Genomic DNA, 16921 nt, shown 5'->3' with positions numbered 1-16921 from the left:
GAGAAGTCTGATGTAAGTCTGATAAGTCTTCCTTTATATGTTACTTGACCTTTTTCCCTTACTGCTTTTATTATTCTTTCTTTGTTTTGTACATTTGATGTTTTGATTATTATATGACAGGAAGAATATCTTTTCTAGCCAAATATACTTGGAGTTCTGTAGGCTTCTTCCATGTTTATGGGCATCTCTTTCTTTAGGTCAGGGAAGTTTTCTTCTCTAATTTTGCTGAAGATTTTTCCTGGCCCTTTTGAGTTGAGAATCTTCACTCTCTTCTATGCCTTTTATCCATAGGTTCATTCTCTTCATTGAGTTCTGGATTTCCTAAATGTTTTGGGTTAGAATGTTTTTGTATTTTTCATTTTCTTTGACTGTTGTGTCAATATTTTTATGGTATCTTCTGCATTAGAAATTCTCTCTTCTATCTCTTGTATTTTGTTGGTGATGCTTGCATCTATGACTCCTGATTTCTTTCCTAGGTTTTCTATTTCCAGGTTTGTCTACCTTTGTGATTCCTTTATTGTTTCTATTTCCATTTTTAGATTCTGGATGGTTTTGTTCAATTCCTTCACCTGGTTGCTGGTGTTTTCCTATAACTCTTTAAGCAACTTATATGTTTCTGCTTTAAGTGCCTCCACTTGTTTACCTGTGTTATCTTATATTTCTTGAAGAAAGTTTATGTTATTCTTAAAGTCCTCTATCATTACCATGAAATTTGATTTTAAATCAGAATTTTGTTTTTCAGGTGTGTTGAGGTATCCAGGACTTGCCATAGTGGGACAACTGGGCCCTGATGATGCCAAGTAGCTTTGGTTTCTGTTGCTTAGGTTCTTGTGCTTGCCTTTTGCTATCTAATTATCTCTGGTTTTAGCTGTTCTTGCTGACTCTGACTGTAGCTTGTCTGTCCTGTGAGCCTATGGGCCTATGATTTTTAGGTATGTCAGCTGTCCTGCAACATAGGCTCTCTGCGTACAGAATTGGGGTGTGAATAGCTGTCTCACAGGGGCAGCTCTGGGGCACAGATGGAAATTGGCAGGATTATGTCCCCAGCTACTCTGCAATTCCTGGTTCCTTTGGGCTCCAGGCAGGTCGCACTTGGGCCAGGTATTGGGGTAGTAGTGGTGGTCTCACTTGTGATCTTAGGTGTTTAGCATTCCTGGGAGACAAGTTCTCATGCCAGGTCCAGCATGGTTGGGGATGAGATAGTGTGACAAGGTTCTTGTTCCTGGAGTAGAGCCAGTGGGACATGTGTTTCCATGAGTGTTGGCCATTGCTGTAGGCATAAGGCTTGTTTGCATAATAATGTACATAATTTTTATGTTCCACCAAGTGTTTTTTCTGTGTGTATTTTGCAATGCCCTCCCTGCCAAGGTTAATGACTTCATGATAATTAAAAACAGTATGAGTTTGGGAAGCAAAAATGTGTCTAATATTCTTAAGCAAAATGGTAGTGCTGTGACCTTTAAGACAGCCCCTATGGCTGTGGGAAAGAACTCTAAAAATATGAGTTCAAGAATATATAAGCAGGATCTCTCAACTATGCAAAATAAAAGCATGGCATATGAATTACATGAGGGACCATATGGACCTGAAAGAACAAAAGAAAATGCATTAACAAGTGAGTAAAGGGAAAGAAGTAGTTAAAAAACAAGGCTCATCATACATGGTCTGGTTTGAGGCCCCTAACACAATATGTAGTAGAGAACTGCCTTGTGTGGCCTCAGTTGGAGTGGGTGTGCCTAATCCCGTAGAGACTTGATGCTCCAGGGTTGGGAGATACCTGCCCTCTCAGATGTAAAGGAAAGGGGAATGGGGAAGAACTCTATGATGGTATACCAGAAGGGAGACAACATTTGAGTTGTAAATTAAAAAAATAATTAATTTTAAAAAATAAAGAAAAGGTAACAGTGTAGCCAGTCTTTGTACAGTTTTTTTCTTTGAACCAGAGGAATGAAAGATTTTGAAAAGAAGCTGTACACTAAACTTCTGAATTTTTATATTAATTTATTTGGAAACCAAGAAGACCCCACAAATAGTGGTTTAAGATCTAACAACTTGCATCTGGTCTCCATCTGCTCCCAGCTAAGGCTGTCCCACAGTATTTCAGACCCAAAACCTGCCTCGAGAGAACTGGTCTCCCAGGAGTGCTCTCACTTCTAAGCCCACAGCCAACTTTTGCTCCAATAACTGGAGCACACAGGGCACAGGAGCCCCAGAGCAGCCTGGGACAGGACCCTTCAGGTCTCCATCTGTGCTCAGAACTAAGGCTGTCCCATAACCCTCCAGAACTAAAACTTGCTCAGAGAGAGCTGGTCACCCAGGAGTCTTCTCACTCCTAAAATGACAGGCTCACAGGCCCACAGAAGGGACAAGCTCTAGTCAGAGATAGCTAGACCAACTAACATCAGAGATAACCAGATGGCAAGAGGAAAGGGCAAGAACCTAAGCAAAAGAAACCAAGGCTACTTGGCATCATCAGAACCCAGTTCTCCCACCATGGCAAGTCCTGGATACCTCAACACCTGAAAAACAAGATTCTGATTTAAATATCACATCTCATGATGATGATAGAGGCCTTTCAGAAGGACATAAATAACTCTCTTAAAGAAATACAGGACAACAAAAGTAATCAAGTAGAAGCCCCTAAAGAGGAAACACAAAATTCCCTTAAACAGTTACAGGAAAACACCACTAAACAGGTGAAGGAATTGAACAAAATCATCCTGTATCTAAAAATGGAAATATAAACAATAAATAAATCACAGAGACAACCCTAGAGATAGAAAACCTAGGAAAGAGATCAGGAGTCATAGAAGCAAGCATCACAAACAGAATACAAGAGATTGAGGAGAGAGTCTCCGGAGCAGACGATACCATAGGAAACATTGACACAGTAGTCAAAGAAAATGCAAAAAGCAAAAAGCTCCTAAACCAAATCATCCATGAAATCAAGGACACAATGAGAAGATCAAACCTAAGGATAATATGTATAATAGGAAGAAAAGATTCCCAACTTAAAGGGCCAGTAAATATCTTCAACAAAATTATAGAAGAAGAAAACTTCCCTAACCTAAAGAAAGAGATGCCCATACATATACAAGAAACCTACAGAACTCCTAAATGACTGGATCAGAAAAAATATTCCTCCCATCACATAATAGTCAATACACTAAATGCACAATCAAAGAGAGAATATTAAAAACAATAAGGGAAAATGTCAAGTAACTCTATATAAAGACAGACCTATCAGAATGAAACCAGACTTCTCAACAAAGACTCTAAAAGACAGAAGATCCTGAGCAGATGTCACACAGACCCTAAGGGAACACAAATGCCAGCCCAAGCTACTATATCCAGCAAAACTCTCAATTAACATAGATGGAGAAACCAAGATATTGCATAAAAAATCAAATTTGCACAGTATCTTTCCAGAAATTCTTCCCTACAAATAATAATGGATAGAAAACGCCAACACTAGGACAGACACTACACCCTAGAAAAAGCAAAATTAATCTTCTTTGAAGAAACCCAAAAGAAGATAGCCACACAAACACAATTTCAACTGTAACAACAAAAATAACAAAAAACAACAATCACTATTCCTTAATATCTCTTAACATCAATGGGCTCAACTCCCCAATAAAAAGACATAGACTAACAGACTGGATATGTCAAGAGGACCTGGCATTTTGCTGCTTACAGGAAATGCACCTCAGTGGCAAAGACAAGCATTACCTTAGATTAAACGACTGGGTAAAAAATTTTCCAAGCATGGTTCCAAAAAAGAAGTTGGAGTAGTCATGCTAATATGGAATAAAATTGACTTTTAATGAAACGTTATCAAAAAAGATAAGGAAGAACACTTCATACTCATCAAAGGAAAAAAAATCTATCAAGATTAACTCTCAATTCTGAATATCTATGCTCCAAATGCAAGGGCACCCACATTTATAAAAGCTCAAAGCACAAACTGAATCTCACACAATAATAATGGAAAACTTCAATACTCCATTCATACCAATAGATAGATCACGGAAACAGAAACTAAACAGGGACACAGTGGAACTAAAAGAAGTTTCAAACCAAATAGATTTATTAGATATTGACAGAACACTTCATGATAAACAAAAGAATATACCTTCTTCTCGGCATCTCTTGGTACTTTCTCTAAAATTGACCATATAATAGGTCAACAAAACAGGCCTCAACAGACACAAGAAAATTGAAATAATTCCATGCATCTTATCAGATCACCATGGAATGAGTCTGGTCTTCAATAATAATGAGAACAACAGAAAGCCCACATATACATGGAAGTTGAACAATGTTCTACTCAATGATAACTTGGTCAAGGAAGAAATAAAGAAAGAAATTAAAAATTTTCCATAATTTAATGAAAATGAAGGCACAACATACCCAAACTTATGGGATACAATGAAAGCAGTGCTAAGAGGAAAAGTCATAGCTCTGAGTGCCTCCAAAGAAATTGGAGAGAGCATACACAGCAGATTAACAGCACATCTGAAAGCTCTAGAACAAAAAGAAGCAACTACACATGATAGGAGTAGATGGCAGGAAATAATCAAACCCAGGGCTGAAATCAACCAAGTGGAAACAAAAAGAACTATCAAAAGATTCAACAAAACCAGGAGCTGAATCTTTGAGGATATCAACAAGATAGATAAAGCCTTAGCCAGACTAACCAGAGGGTACAGAGACCATATCCAAATTAACAAAATCATAAATGAAAAGGGAGGCATAACAGAAACTGAGGAAACTCAAAAAATCTTCAAATCCTATTACAAAATCTATACTCAACAAAACTGGAAAATCTGGATGAAATGGACAATTATCTACGCAGATACCAGGTACCAGAGCTAAATCAGGATCAGATAAACCATCCAAATTGTCCCATAACTTCTAAAGAAATAGAAGTTATTAAAAGTCTTCCAACTAGAACAAGTCCAGGACCAGATGGATTTAGTGCATAATTCTATCAGACCTTTAAAGAATAACTAATACCAATATTCTTCAAACTATTCCACAAAATAGAAACAGAAGGAATACTATCCAATTCATTCTTTGAAGTTACACTAATACCTAAACCACACAAAGACCCAACAAAGAAAGAGATCAATTTCCATCATGAGTATCAATGCAGAAATACTCAATAGAATTCTAGCGAACTGAATCCAAGAACACATCAAGATGATCACTGACCATGATCAAGTAGGCTTCATCCCAGCGATGCAGGCATGGTTCATTATATGGAAATCCATCAACATAATCCACTATATAAACAAACTCAAAGAAAAGAACCACATGATCATCTCATTAGGTACTGAAAAAGAGTTGACAAAAGTTTAACACTCCTTCATGATAAAACTTTTGGAAAGATCAGAAATTCAAGGCCCATACCTAAACATAGTAAAAGCAATATCTAGCAGACCAAGAGCCAATATCAAACTAAATGGAAAGAAACTTGAAACAATCCCACTAAAATCAGGGACTAGACAAGGCTGATCACTCTTTTCCTACCAATTCAATGTCTGAAGTCTTATCCAGAGCAGTTAGACAACAAAAGAGTTCAAAGGGATACTAATTGGAAAAGAAGGAGTCAAAATATCACTATTTGCAGATCATATGAAAGTATACTTAAGTGACACCGAAAAATTCACCAGAGAACTCCTAAACCTAATAAACAAGTTCAACAAAGTGGATTGATATAAAATTAACTGAAACAAATCAGTAGCCTTCCTCTACTCAAAGGATAAACAGGCTGAGAAAGAAATTAGGGAAATGATACCCTTCACAATAGTCCCAAATAATATAAAATACCCAGGTGTGAGTCTGAGCAAGCAAGTGAAAGACCTGCATGACAAGAACTTCAAGTCTCTGAAGAAAGAAATTGAAGATCTCAGAAGATGGACAGATCTCCTATGCTTATGGATTGTCAGGATTAATATCGTAAAAATGGCCATTTTGCCAAAAGCAATCTACAGATTCAATGCAATCCCCATAAAAATTCCAACTCAGTTCTCCATAGAGTTAGAGAGAGCAATTTTCAAATTCATTTGAAATAACAAAGAACACAGGATAGTGAAAACTATCCTCTACAATAACAGAACTTCTGGGGGAATCACCATCACTGACCTCAAGCAGTATTACAGAGCAATAGTGACAAAAACTGTATAGTATTAGTACATAGAGAGGCAGGTTCATCTATAGAATAGAATTCAAGACCCAGAAATGAGCCCACACACCTATAGCCACTCAATCTTTGACAAAGGAGCTAAAACCATCCATTGGAAAAAAGTCTGCATTTTCAACAAATGGTGCTGGTTCAACTGGAGGTCAACCTGTATAAGAATATAAATGGATCCATCCTTATCTCCCTATACAAAGCTCAAGTTCAAGTGGATCAAAGACCTCCCCATAAAACCAGACACACTGGAATTAATAGAAGAAAAAAGTGGGGAAGTACCTCGAATACATAGGCACAGCAGAAAATTTCCTGAACAGATCATCAGTGGCTTGTGCTCTAAGATTAAGAATCTACAAATGAGATCTCATAAAATTGCAAGGCTTCTGTAAGGCAAAGGACACTGTCATTAGGACAAAATGGCAACCAACAGATTGGGAAAAGATCTTTACCAATCCTATATCCAATAAAGGGCTAATATCTAAAATTTACCAAAAAGTCAAGAAATTAGACTACGGAGAACCAGATAATCCTATTAAAAATGGGGTACAGAGCTAAAGAAAGAATTTTCAACTGAGGAATGCCGAATGGCTGAAAGCACATAAATAAATTTTCAATATCCTTAGTCATCAGGGAAATGAAATCAAAACAACCCTGAGATTTCACTTTATACCATTCAGAATGGCTAAGATGAAAATCTCAGGTGACAGCAGATGCTGATGAAGATGTGGAGAAAGAGGAACACTCTTCCATTGTTGGTGGGATTGTAAGCTGGTACAACCACTCTGGAAATCTGTCTGGCAGTGTCTCAGAAAATTGGGCATAGTACTACCTCAAGACCTGGCTATAACATTCCTTGATACATACCCAAAAGATGGTCAAACATATAACAAGGATACACGCTCTACTATATTCACAGCTGCCTTATTATAAAAAATAGAAGCAGGAAAGAACTCAGATGTCCTTCAATAGAGGAATGGATACAGAAAATGTGGTACATTATTCAATGGAGTAATTATCAGGTATTAAAAACAATGACTACATGAGATTCTTAGGGAAATTGATGGAACTAGAAAATACCATCCTTATTGAAGTAACCCAGTCACAAAAGAACACCCATGGTATGCACTCACTGATAAGTAAATATTAGCCCAAAAGCTCAGAATCCCCACGAATCCATTCACAGACTATGAAGCTCAAGAAGAAGGAAGACCAAAATGTGAATGCTTTAGTTCTTCTTAGAAGGTGAAACAAAATACTCTCTGGATATACAGGGGAAATGAGTGGGGCTGAAAGACTGAAGACTGCCCCACCTGGGGATCCATCCCATATGTAGCCACCAAACCCAGTCACTGTTGCTGATGCCAAGAGGTGCTTGCTGACAGAAGTCTGATATTGATGTCTCCTGAGAGGCTCTGCCAGACCCTTACTGATACAGATGAGGAAGCTTGCAGCCAACCATTGGACTGAGAACAGGGTTCCTAATGTGGAGGAGTTAGAGAAAGGACTGAAGGAGGTGAAGGTGTTTGCAACTCCATAAGAATAACAAAGATATCAGCAACCAGATCCCCGGTGCTCCCAGGGTCTAAACCATCTACCAAAGAGTATACATGGCTTCAGCAGCATATGTAGCAGAGGATATCATTGTCTGGGATCAATAGGAGGAGAAGCCCTTGATCCTGTCAAGGCCCCTTTCCCCAGTGTTGGGGAATCCCAGGGTGTTGAAGTGTGAGTGGGTGGGTGGGAGTGGGAGCATCTTCATAGAAGCATGGAGAGGGAGGGAGGGGAGATGGGAGAGGAGGTAAAGGGGATAACATTTGAAATGTAAATACATAAAATATACGATAAAAATAATTCATAAAAAAAAACACACGGCAAAGAAGATCTAACAAATGATTAGCTTATCTATTTTTATCCCTTCTTGTCGATGATAAAATAAACAAAATAAAATTAAAAAAAGAGTTAAGAAAAAGATAAAATAAAAAAAAGTTATTCTTTTAAAGGATGTTCATTTATGCCCCCCCCCCCCGTTCCTATTAGAAAAACAAAAACAAACAGAAAATAAAACAACAACAACAACAACAAAACAGGAAAAAAAGCCTAAGCCTCATGGTTTAAATAATAAAGGAGCACCGCGAAGTGAGGGAGTGGTGATATCAGTGTGGGATTCCATCCAGCCAAGCTTATTGTTCATGTTTACAAAGGCGGGCAGATCTCTGAGGTCAAGGTCTGTCTACAGAGCAAGTTCCAGGAGATCCAAGCTTAGACAGTGAAGGATTTGGAAAACATAAAGCTAACTTTCTCATGCAAAAATAGGTTCTATTTCTAGATTTGACAACCACAAATGCTGTGCGCAGCAAACTGCAGAGAAGGTGCTGTGTTGAAAATGTACTTGCTGTCTTTTTTATAAGAATCAAGGAGCTAAGATCATAAAATGCTGCTTTGTTGGATGATCAAAAGGGAATCTGGGGCAAATGATTGAATTGATATGCAAATAAAAGACTGGGCTTTTGTCTGCAAGAGCTGGGCTATCTAGAGAGCTATTACAGCCCTTTTAGAGTTTTGTCTGACTTTGGTCAGAAAACCCAAGAACTATCCAGAGACCTATTACAACTCCTTTAGGATTTTTCTAGCAGATTCTCACCTAAGTCAGAAAACCCAAGAGTTATCTAGAGAACTAACACAAGGTCTTTCAGAATTTTTCTAATAGGTTTTCTGACTATGGTTGGAAAATCCATGAGCTACCCATAGAACTGTCTAGAGAGCTATCTCAAGCAGACCACAGAGCTGTCAACTTGTACCCGTCACTGACTTTGAGTCACTTCTCAGCTACTATCTAGGCTTGGATCTTGGGCTTTGAGTTGGACCAATCCAACGTCCATCTGTGGGTTACTGGAGCATGTGAAGTGGCTGGTCCTGCAGAAACAAAGCTGAGTCTTCAAGACTCAGAAACAGCTGGATATCTGAGAGAAGTCTTGATGAAGTTCTAGTTTGGATGGTCCAACAGAGGCCTTGAATCAGACCAATGAGTCATTGCAATGAACATTTGCAAGGTAAGCATTTTGGACAAAAAGGTATACGGTGTGACACATCATGACACATGGTGTCTTCCATGCTGAGATGTTTTTAAATTTGTTTTCTCATTTTCTATTGGGGGGTTTACAAGAGTGGATGTCAGATATAAAATACTGTGAAACTAGTGGGTTTGGTGTGCAGGATGTGAAATTCACAAAGAATAGAACAATTTGTTTAAAAAGGATAATAGGAATAGCTGAAGGAAGAGTCCCAGATCAAAGGCCTATGAAAAGTTCATGGACCTTTTTACAAAATAGATCACATACTTGGAAACAAAGCAAGTCTCATCAGGCATAAGAAAATTGAAGTAACACCCTGCATTCTATTTGACCAATACAGATTGAAGCTGCATAATAACAACAGAAACAACAGGAAACTCACAAATTCATGGAAATAGAACAACTTTCTAGTAAATGATTTAAAGATTTTCTAGAATGAACAAAAATAAAATCAAACACACCCAAATCGGTGGGACACAATGAAGGCAGTTCCATGAGATGATTCATTGTATTAGAACATATATAAAAACATTGGAGACATCTCTTACAAGTAATTTACCAACACACTTAAAAACTCTAGAGCAAAAGGAAGAAATCACACCAAACGTGCATAGACACAGTCAGTAAGATCAACAATGAGTAAATGGGGCTTCATGAAACTAAAAACCTTCTTTAATATATCAGACATTAGAATACTATTAAAGAGGCAGCCTAGAGAGTGGGAAAAGATTCCTTTTTTTCACCAACTACAAATATGGTAGAAAATTTACCATTCATAATATATTAGAAACTAAAAAAATCTGGGCATCAAGGAAACGAATAACCCATAGAGGCCAGCTTGCTGCCACATGGTGCTGGACGGTAAGAGACACCCTGTAGCTCACTGCCCCATGATCTGCTTGCAGCAGGAACTGATAGAATGGGCACGTATGTGGTAGAGAGACTGGAGTGAGAGAAAAGCAGAATGGTTTGACTACTGTGAAGAGAGGTAAAACTGGAGATGTGAGGGTAGAGAATAGCCTGATAGGAGCAGCCTGCTCTGCCACCTGAGGCCATGGTGAATTCTCAGTCTCTGCTGCCACTGAAGACCATGTCTGGGTCCATGATCATATTATCAAACAGCAGGGGTCTTTCTTGATGTCCATGCTTCATATTAGCATGAAAGGCCAGATGGTTGTCCCTGGTCTTCTCCCTGGGCCTGTGTTGATGTCTAAAGTCTGTGCAGAGCTAGCCCCATCTCTCACTGGTTGCAGAACTCCTCAGAGCAGGCCCTACCCCTCACCAGCTGCAGCATTTGGAAAAATGAGCCCTGCAACTTGTCTGAGTAACACAGTAGAGCTGGCGCTGGGGGTGAAGGCATTAGTTAGTCAGTCTAAAGTTGTGAGCACAGTACAGCTGCCCCACCTCTTGTCTGTCCTGTGGTGGTGTGGGCCAGGAACACATTCTCTCTTCACTCCTCACCCTTCTGCTGCCTGTGGCAGGTGGAAGAGCTATCCCTGCCCCTCACTGGCTGTAGCACTCAGGAGAGTGGGCTCTGCACCTCATCTGGGCAGTACAGTAGAGCTGACCTGGTAGCATGGGCATGGATGGGTAAAAGTCTTGAGAGCAGGAAAGCTGGCCCAGCCCCTGGTCTTCTGTGGCATTGGGTGAGCTAGCCAGGACAGTGCTAGAGAGCTCAAGCTTGGTGATGTGGATTAGGGAGAGCTGGCAGGGAGGCCTAATAGCCATGGTATATATGGAGAGGACTTGGTACAGACCCATACAGGCCTGTGCTTGTTGCTTAAATCTCTGTGAGCTCGTAGGATTCAGAAAGTCTTGTCATTGTGGTGTCCACCATTTCCTCTGGCTGTTATATCTTTTTTTTTGGGGGGGGGTTGGGTTTTTTTTTTGAGTCAGTTGTTATTATTATTATTATTATTTTTTTTTTATAAACTTGAGTATTTCTTATATACATTTCGAGTGTTATTCCCTTTCCCGGTTTCCCGGCAAACATCCCCCTAATCCCTCTCCCTCCCCTTCTTTATGGCTGTTCCCCTCCCCATCCTCCCCACATTGCCGCCCTCCCCCCAACAATCTAGTTCACTGGGGGTTCAGTCTTAGCAGGACCAAGGGCTTCCCCTTCCACTGGTGATCTTACGAGAATATTCATTGCTGCCTATGAGGTCAGAGTCCAGGGTCAGTCCATGTATAGTCCTTAGGTAGTGGCTTAGTCCCTGGAAGCTCTGGTTGCTTGGCATTGTTGTACATATTGGGTCTCGAGCCCCTTCAAGCTCTTCCAGTTCTTTCTCTGATTCCTTCAACGGGGGTCCTATTCTCAGTTCAGTGGTTTGCTGCTGGCATTCGCTTCTGTATTTGCTGTATTCTGGCTGTGTCTCTCAGGAGCGATCTACATCTGGCTCCTGTCAGCCTACACTTCTTTGCTTCATCCATCTTGTCTAATTGGGTGGCTGTATATGTATGGGCCACATGTGGGGCAGGCTCTGAATGGGTGTTCCTTCTGTCTCTGTTTTAATCTTTGCCTCTCTATTCCCTGCCACGGGTATTCTTATGCCCCTTTTAAAGGAGTGAAGCATTCACATTTTGATCATCTGTCTTGAGTTTCATTTGTTCTAAGCATCTAGGGTAATTCAAGCTTTTGGACTAATAGCCACTTATCAATGAGTGCATACCATGTGTGTTTTTCTGTGATTGGGTTACCTCACTTAGGATGATGTTTTCCAGTTCCAACCATTTGCCTATGAATTTCATAAAGTCGTTGTTTTTGATAGCTGAGTAATATTCCATTGTGTAGATGTACCACATTTTCTGTATCCATTCCTCTGTTGAAGGGCATCTGGGTTCTTTCCAGCTTCTGGCTATTATAAATAAGGCTGCTATGAACATAGTGGAGCATGTGTCTTTTTTTATATGTTGGGGCGTCTTGTGGGTATATGCCCAAGAGAGGTATAGCTGGATCCTCAGGCAGTTCAATGTCCAATTTTCTGAGGAACCTCCAGACTGATTTCCAGAATGGTTGTACCAGTCTGTAATCCCACCAACAATGGAGGAGTGTTCCTCTTTCTCCACATCCTCGCCAGCATCTGCAGTCATCTGAGTTTTTGATCTTAGCCATTCTCACTGGTATGAGGTGAAATCCCAGGGTTGTTTTGATTTGCATTTCCCTTATGACTAAAGATGTTGAACATTTCTTTAGGTGTTTCTCAGCCATTTGGCATTCCTCAGCTGTGAATTCTTTGTTTAGCTCTGAACCTCATTTTTAATAGGGTTATTTGTCTCCCTGCGGTCTAACTTCTTGAGTTCTTTGTATATTTTGGATATAAGGCCTTTATCTGTTGTAGGATTGGTAAAGATCTTTTCCCAATCTGTTGGTTGCCGTTTTGTCCTAACCACAGTGTCCTTTGCCTTACAGGAGCTTTGTAGTTTTAAGAGATCCCATTTGTTGATTCTTGATCTTAGTGCATAAGCCATTGGTGTTTTGTTCAGGAAACTTTTTCCAGTGCCCATGTGTTTCAGATGCTTCCCTAGTTTTTCTTCTATTAGTTTGAGTGTGTCTGGTTTGATGTGGAGGTCCTTGATCCACTTGGACCTAAGCTTTGTACAGGGTGGTAAGCATGGATCGATCTGCATTCTTCTACATGTTGACCTCCAGTTGAACCAGCACCATTTGCTGAAAAGGCTGTCTTTTTTCCATTTGATGATTTTGGCTCCTTTGTCAAAAATCAAGTGCCCATAGGTGTGTGGGTTCATTTCTGGGTCTTCAATTCTGTTCCATTAGTCTATCTGTCTGTCTCTGTACCAATACCATGCAGTTTTTATCACTATTGCTCTGTAATACTGCTTGAGTTCAGGGATAGTGATCCCCCCTGAAGTCCTTTTATTGTTGAGGATAGTTTTAGCTATCCTGGGTTTTTTGTTATTCCAGATGAATTTGCAAATTGCTCTGTCTAACTCTTTGAAGAAATGGATTGGCATTTTGATGCGGATTGCATTGAATCTGTAGATTGCTTTTGGTAAAATGGCCATTTTTACTATATTAATCCTGCGAATCCATGAGCATGGGAGATCTTTCCATCTTCTGAGGTCTTCTTCAATTTCTTTCTTCAGTGTCTTGAAGTTCTTATTGTACAGATCTTTTACTTGCTTGGTTAAAGTCACACCGAGGTACTTTATATTATTTGGGTCTATTATGAAGGGTGTCGTTTCCCTAATTTCTTTCTCGGCTTGTTTCTCTTTTGTGTAGAGGAAGGCTACTGATTTATTTGAGTTAATTTTGTACCCAGCCACTTTGCTGAAGTTGTTTATCAGCTTTAGTAGCTCTCTGGTGGAAATATTGGGATCACTTAAATATACTATCATATCATCTGCAAATAGTGATATTTTGACTTCTTCTTTTTCGATGTGTATCCCCTTGACCTCCTTTTGTTGTCTGATTGCTCTGGCTAGAACTTCAAGAACTATATTGAATAAGTAGGGAGAGAGTGGGCAGCCTTGTCTAGTCCCTGATTTTAGTGGGATTGCTTCAAGTTTCTCTCCATTTAGTTTAATGTTAGCTACTGGTTTGCTGTATATGGCTTTTACTATGTTTAGATATGGGCCTTGAATTCCTATTCTTTCCCGGACTTTTATCATGAAAGGGTGTTGAATTTTGTCAAATGCTTTCTCAGCATCTAATGAAATGATCATGTGGTTTTGTTCTTTCAGTTTGTTTATATAATGGATCACGTTGATGGTTTTCCGTATATTAAACCATCCCTGCATGCCTGGGATGAAGCCTACTGGATCATGGTGGATGATTGTTTTGATGTGCTCTTGGATTCGGTTTGCCAAAATTTTATTGAGTATTTTTGCGTCAATATCCATAAGGGAAATTGGTCTGAAGTTCTCTTTCTTTGTTGGGTCTTTGTGTGGTTTAGGTATAAGAGTAATTGTGGCTTCATAGAAGGAATTCGGTAATGCTCCATCTGTTTCAATTTTGTGGAATAATTTGGATAATATTGGTATGAAGTCTTCTATGAACTTCTGATAGAATTCTGAACTAAACCCGTCTGGACCTGGGCTCTTTTTGGTTGGGAGACTTTTAATGACTGCTTCTATTTCTTTAGGAGTTATGGGGTTGTTTAACTGGTTTATCTGTTCCTGATTTAACTTCGGTACTTGGTATCTGTCTAGGAAATTGTCCATTTCCTGCAGATTTTCAACTTTTGTTGAATATAGGCTTTTGTAGTAGGATCTGATGATTTTTTTGAATTTCCTCTGAATAATCTGTAGTTATGTCTCCCTTTTCATTTCTGATTTTGTTAATTTCGACACATTCTCTGTGTCCTCTCATTAGTCTGGCTAAGGGTTTATCTATCTTGTTGATTTTCTCAAAGAACCAACTTTTGGTTCTGTTGATTCTTTCTATGGTCCTTTTGTTTCTACTTGGCTGATTTCAGCTCTGAGTTTGATTATTTCCTGCCTTCCACTCCTCCTGGGTGTATTTGCTTCTTTTTGTTCTAGAGCTTTTAGGTGTGCTGTCAAGCTGCTGACATATGCTCTTTCCTCTTTCTTTCTGCAGGCACTCAGCGCTATGAGTTTTCCTCTTAGCACAGCTTTCATTGTGTCCCATAAGTTTGGGTATGTTGTACCTTCATTTTCATTAAATTGTAAGAAGTCTTTAATTTCTTTCTTTATTTCTTCCTTGACCAGGTTATCATTGAGTAGAGCATTGTTCAATTTCCACGTATATGTGGGCATTCTTCCCTTATTGTTATTGATGACCAGTTTTAGGCCGTGGTGGTCTGATAGCACGCATGGGATTATTTCTATCTTTCTGTACCTGTTGAGGCTCGTTTTTGACCAATTATATGGTCAATTTTGGAGAAAGTACCATGAGGAGCTGAGAAGAAGGTATATCCTTTTGCTTTAGGGTAGAATGTTCTATAAATATCTGTTAAGTCCATTTGTCTCATGACTTCTCTTAGTCTGTCTACGTCTTTGTTTAATTTCTGTTTCCATGTTCGGTCCATTGATGAGAGTGGGGTGTTGAAATCTTCTACTATTATTGTGTGTGGTGCAATGTGTGTTTTGAGCTTTAGTAAGGTTTCTTTTGCGTATGTAGGTGCCCTTGTATTTGGGGCATACATATTTAGGATTGAGAGTTCATCTTGGTGGATTTTTCCTTAGATGAATATAAAGTGTCCTTCCTTATCTTTTTTGATGAATTTTAGATGAAATTTGATTTTATTTGATATTAGAATGGCTACTTCAGGTTGCTTCTTCCGACCATTTGCTTGGAAAGTTGTTTCCCAGCCTTTCACTCTGAGGTAGTGTCTGTCTTTGTCTCTGAGGTGTGTTTCCTGTGGGCAGCAGAATGCAGGGTCCTCGTTGCGTATCCAGTTTGTTAATCTATGTCTTTTTATTGGGGAGTTGAGGCCATTGATGTTGAGAGATATTAAGGAATAGTGATTATTGCTTCCTGTTATATTCATATTTGGATATTAGGTTATGTTTTTGTGCTTTTCTTCTCTTTGTTTTGTTGCCAAGACGATTAGTTTCTTGCTTTTTCTAGGGTATAGCTTGCCTCCTTATATTGGGCTTTACCATTTATTATCCTTTGTAGTGCTGGATTTGTAGAAAGATATTGTGTAAATTTGGTTTTGTCATGGAATATCTTGGTTTCTCCATCTATGTTAATTGAGAGTTTTGCAGGATACAGTAACCTGGGCTGGCATTTGTGTTCTCTTAGGGTCTGTATGACATCTGTCCAGGATCTTCTGGCTTTCATAGTTTCTGGCGAAAAGTCTGGTGCAATTCTGATAGGTCTGCCTTTATATGTTACTTGACCTTTTTCCTTACTGCTTTTAATATTTTTTCTTTTTGTGCGTTTGGTGTTTTGACTATTATGTGACGGGAGGTGTTCTTTTCTGGTCCAATCTATTTGGAGTTCTGTAGGCTTCTTGTATGCCTATTGGTATCTCTTTTTTTAGGTAAGGGAAGTTTTCTTCTACGATTTTGTTGAAGATATTTACTGGTCCTTTGAGCTGGGAGTCTTCACTCTCTTCTATACCTATTATCCTTAGGTTTGATCTTCTCATTTAGTCCTGGATTTTCTGTATGTTTTGGACCAGTAGCTTTTTTTGATTTACATTATCTTTGACAGTTGAGTCAATGATTTGTATGGAATCTTCTGCTCCTGAGATTCTCTCTTCCATCTCTTGTGTTCTGTTGCTGAATCTCATATCTACAGCTCCTTGTCTCTTCTTTTGGTTTTCTGTATCCAGGGTTGTTTCCATGTGTTCTTTCTTGATTGCTTCTATTTCCATTTTTAATTCCTTCAACTGTTTGATTGTGTTTTCCTGGAATTCTTTCAGGGATTTTTGTGACTCCTCTCTATGGGCTTCTACTTGTTTATTTATGATTTCCTGGAATTCTTTAAGGGATTTTTGCAATTCCTCTCTGTAGGCTTCTACTTGTTCTCTAAGGGAGTTCTTCACGTCTTTCTTGAAGTCCTCCAGCATCATGATCACATATGATTTTGAAAGTAGATCTTGCTTCTGGTATGTTTGCATATTCCGTGTTTGCTTTGGTGGGAGAATTGGGCTCCAATGATGCCATGTAGTCTTGGTTTCTGTTGCTTGGATTCCTGTGCTTGCCTCTCGCCATCAGA

General features: G+C 39.2%; 1 non-coding gene across 1 annotated transcript; it reads left to right on the top strand.

Annotated features, from left to right (window-relative positions):
- The first annotated feature begins 8874 nt into the window (after window positions 1-8874).
- On the top strand, window positions 8875-8937 carry LOC134482569 (U7 small nuclear RNA). The gene has a single exon (XR_015640535.1). It is a non-coding gene; the product is annotated as a U7 small nuclear RNA (small nuclear RNA).
- Window positions 8938-16921: the final 7984 nt, after the last annotated feature.

Source organism: Rattus norvegicus, chromosome 16 (genome assembly GCF_021556685.1).
Source record: "Rattus norvegicus strain SHRSP/BbbUtx chromosome 16, alternate assembly SHRSP_T2T, whole genome shotgun sequence".
Taxonomy (NCBI): Eukaryota; Metazoa; Chordata; class Mammalia; order Rodentia; family Muridae; genus Rattus; species Rattus norvegicus.
Note: the sequence above shows the minus strand (reverse complement) of the source record. Positions and strands in the feature narration are given on the sequence as shown.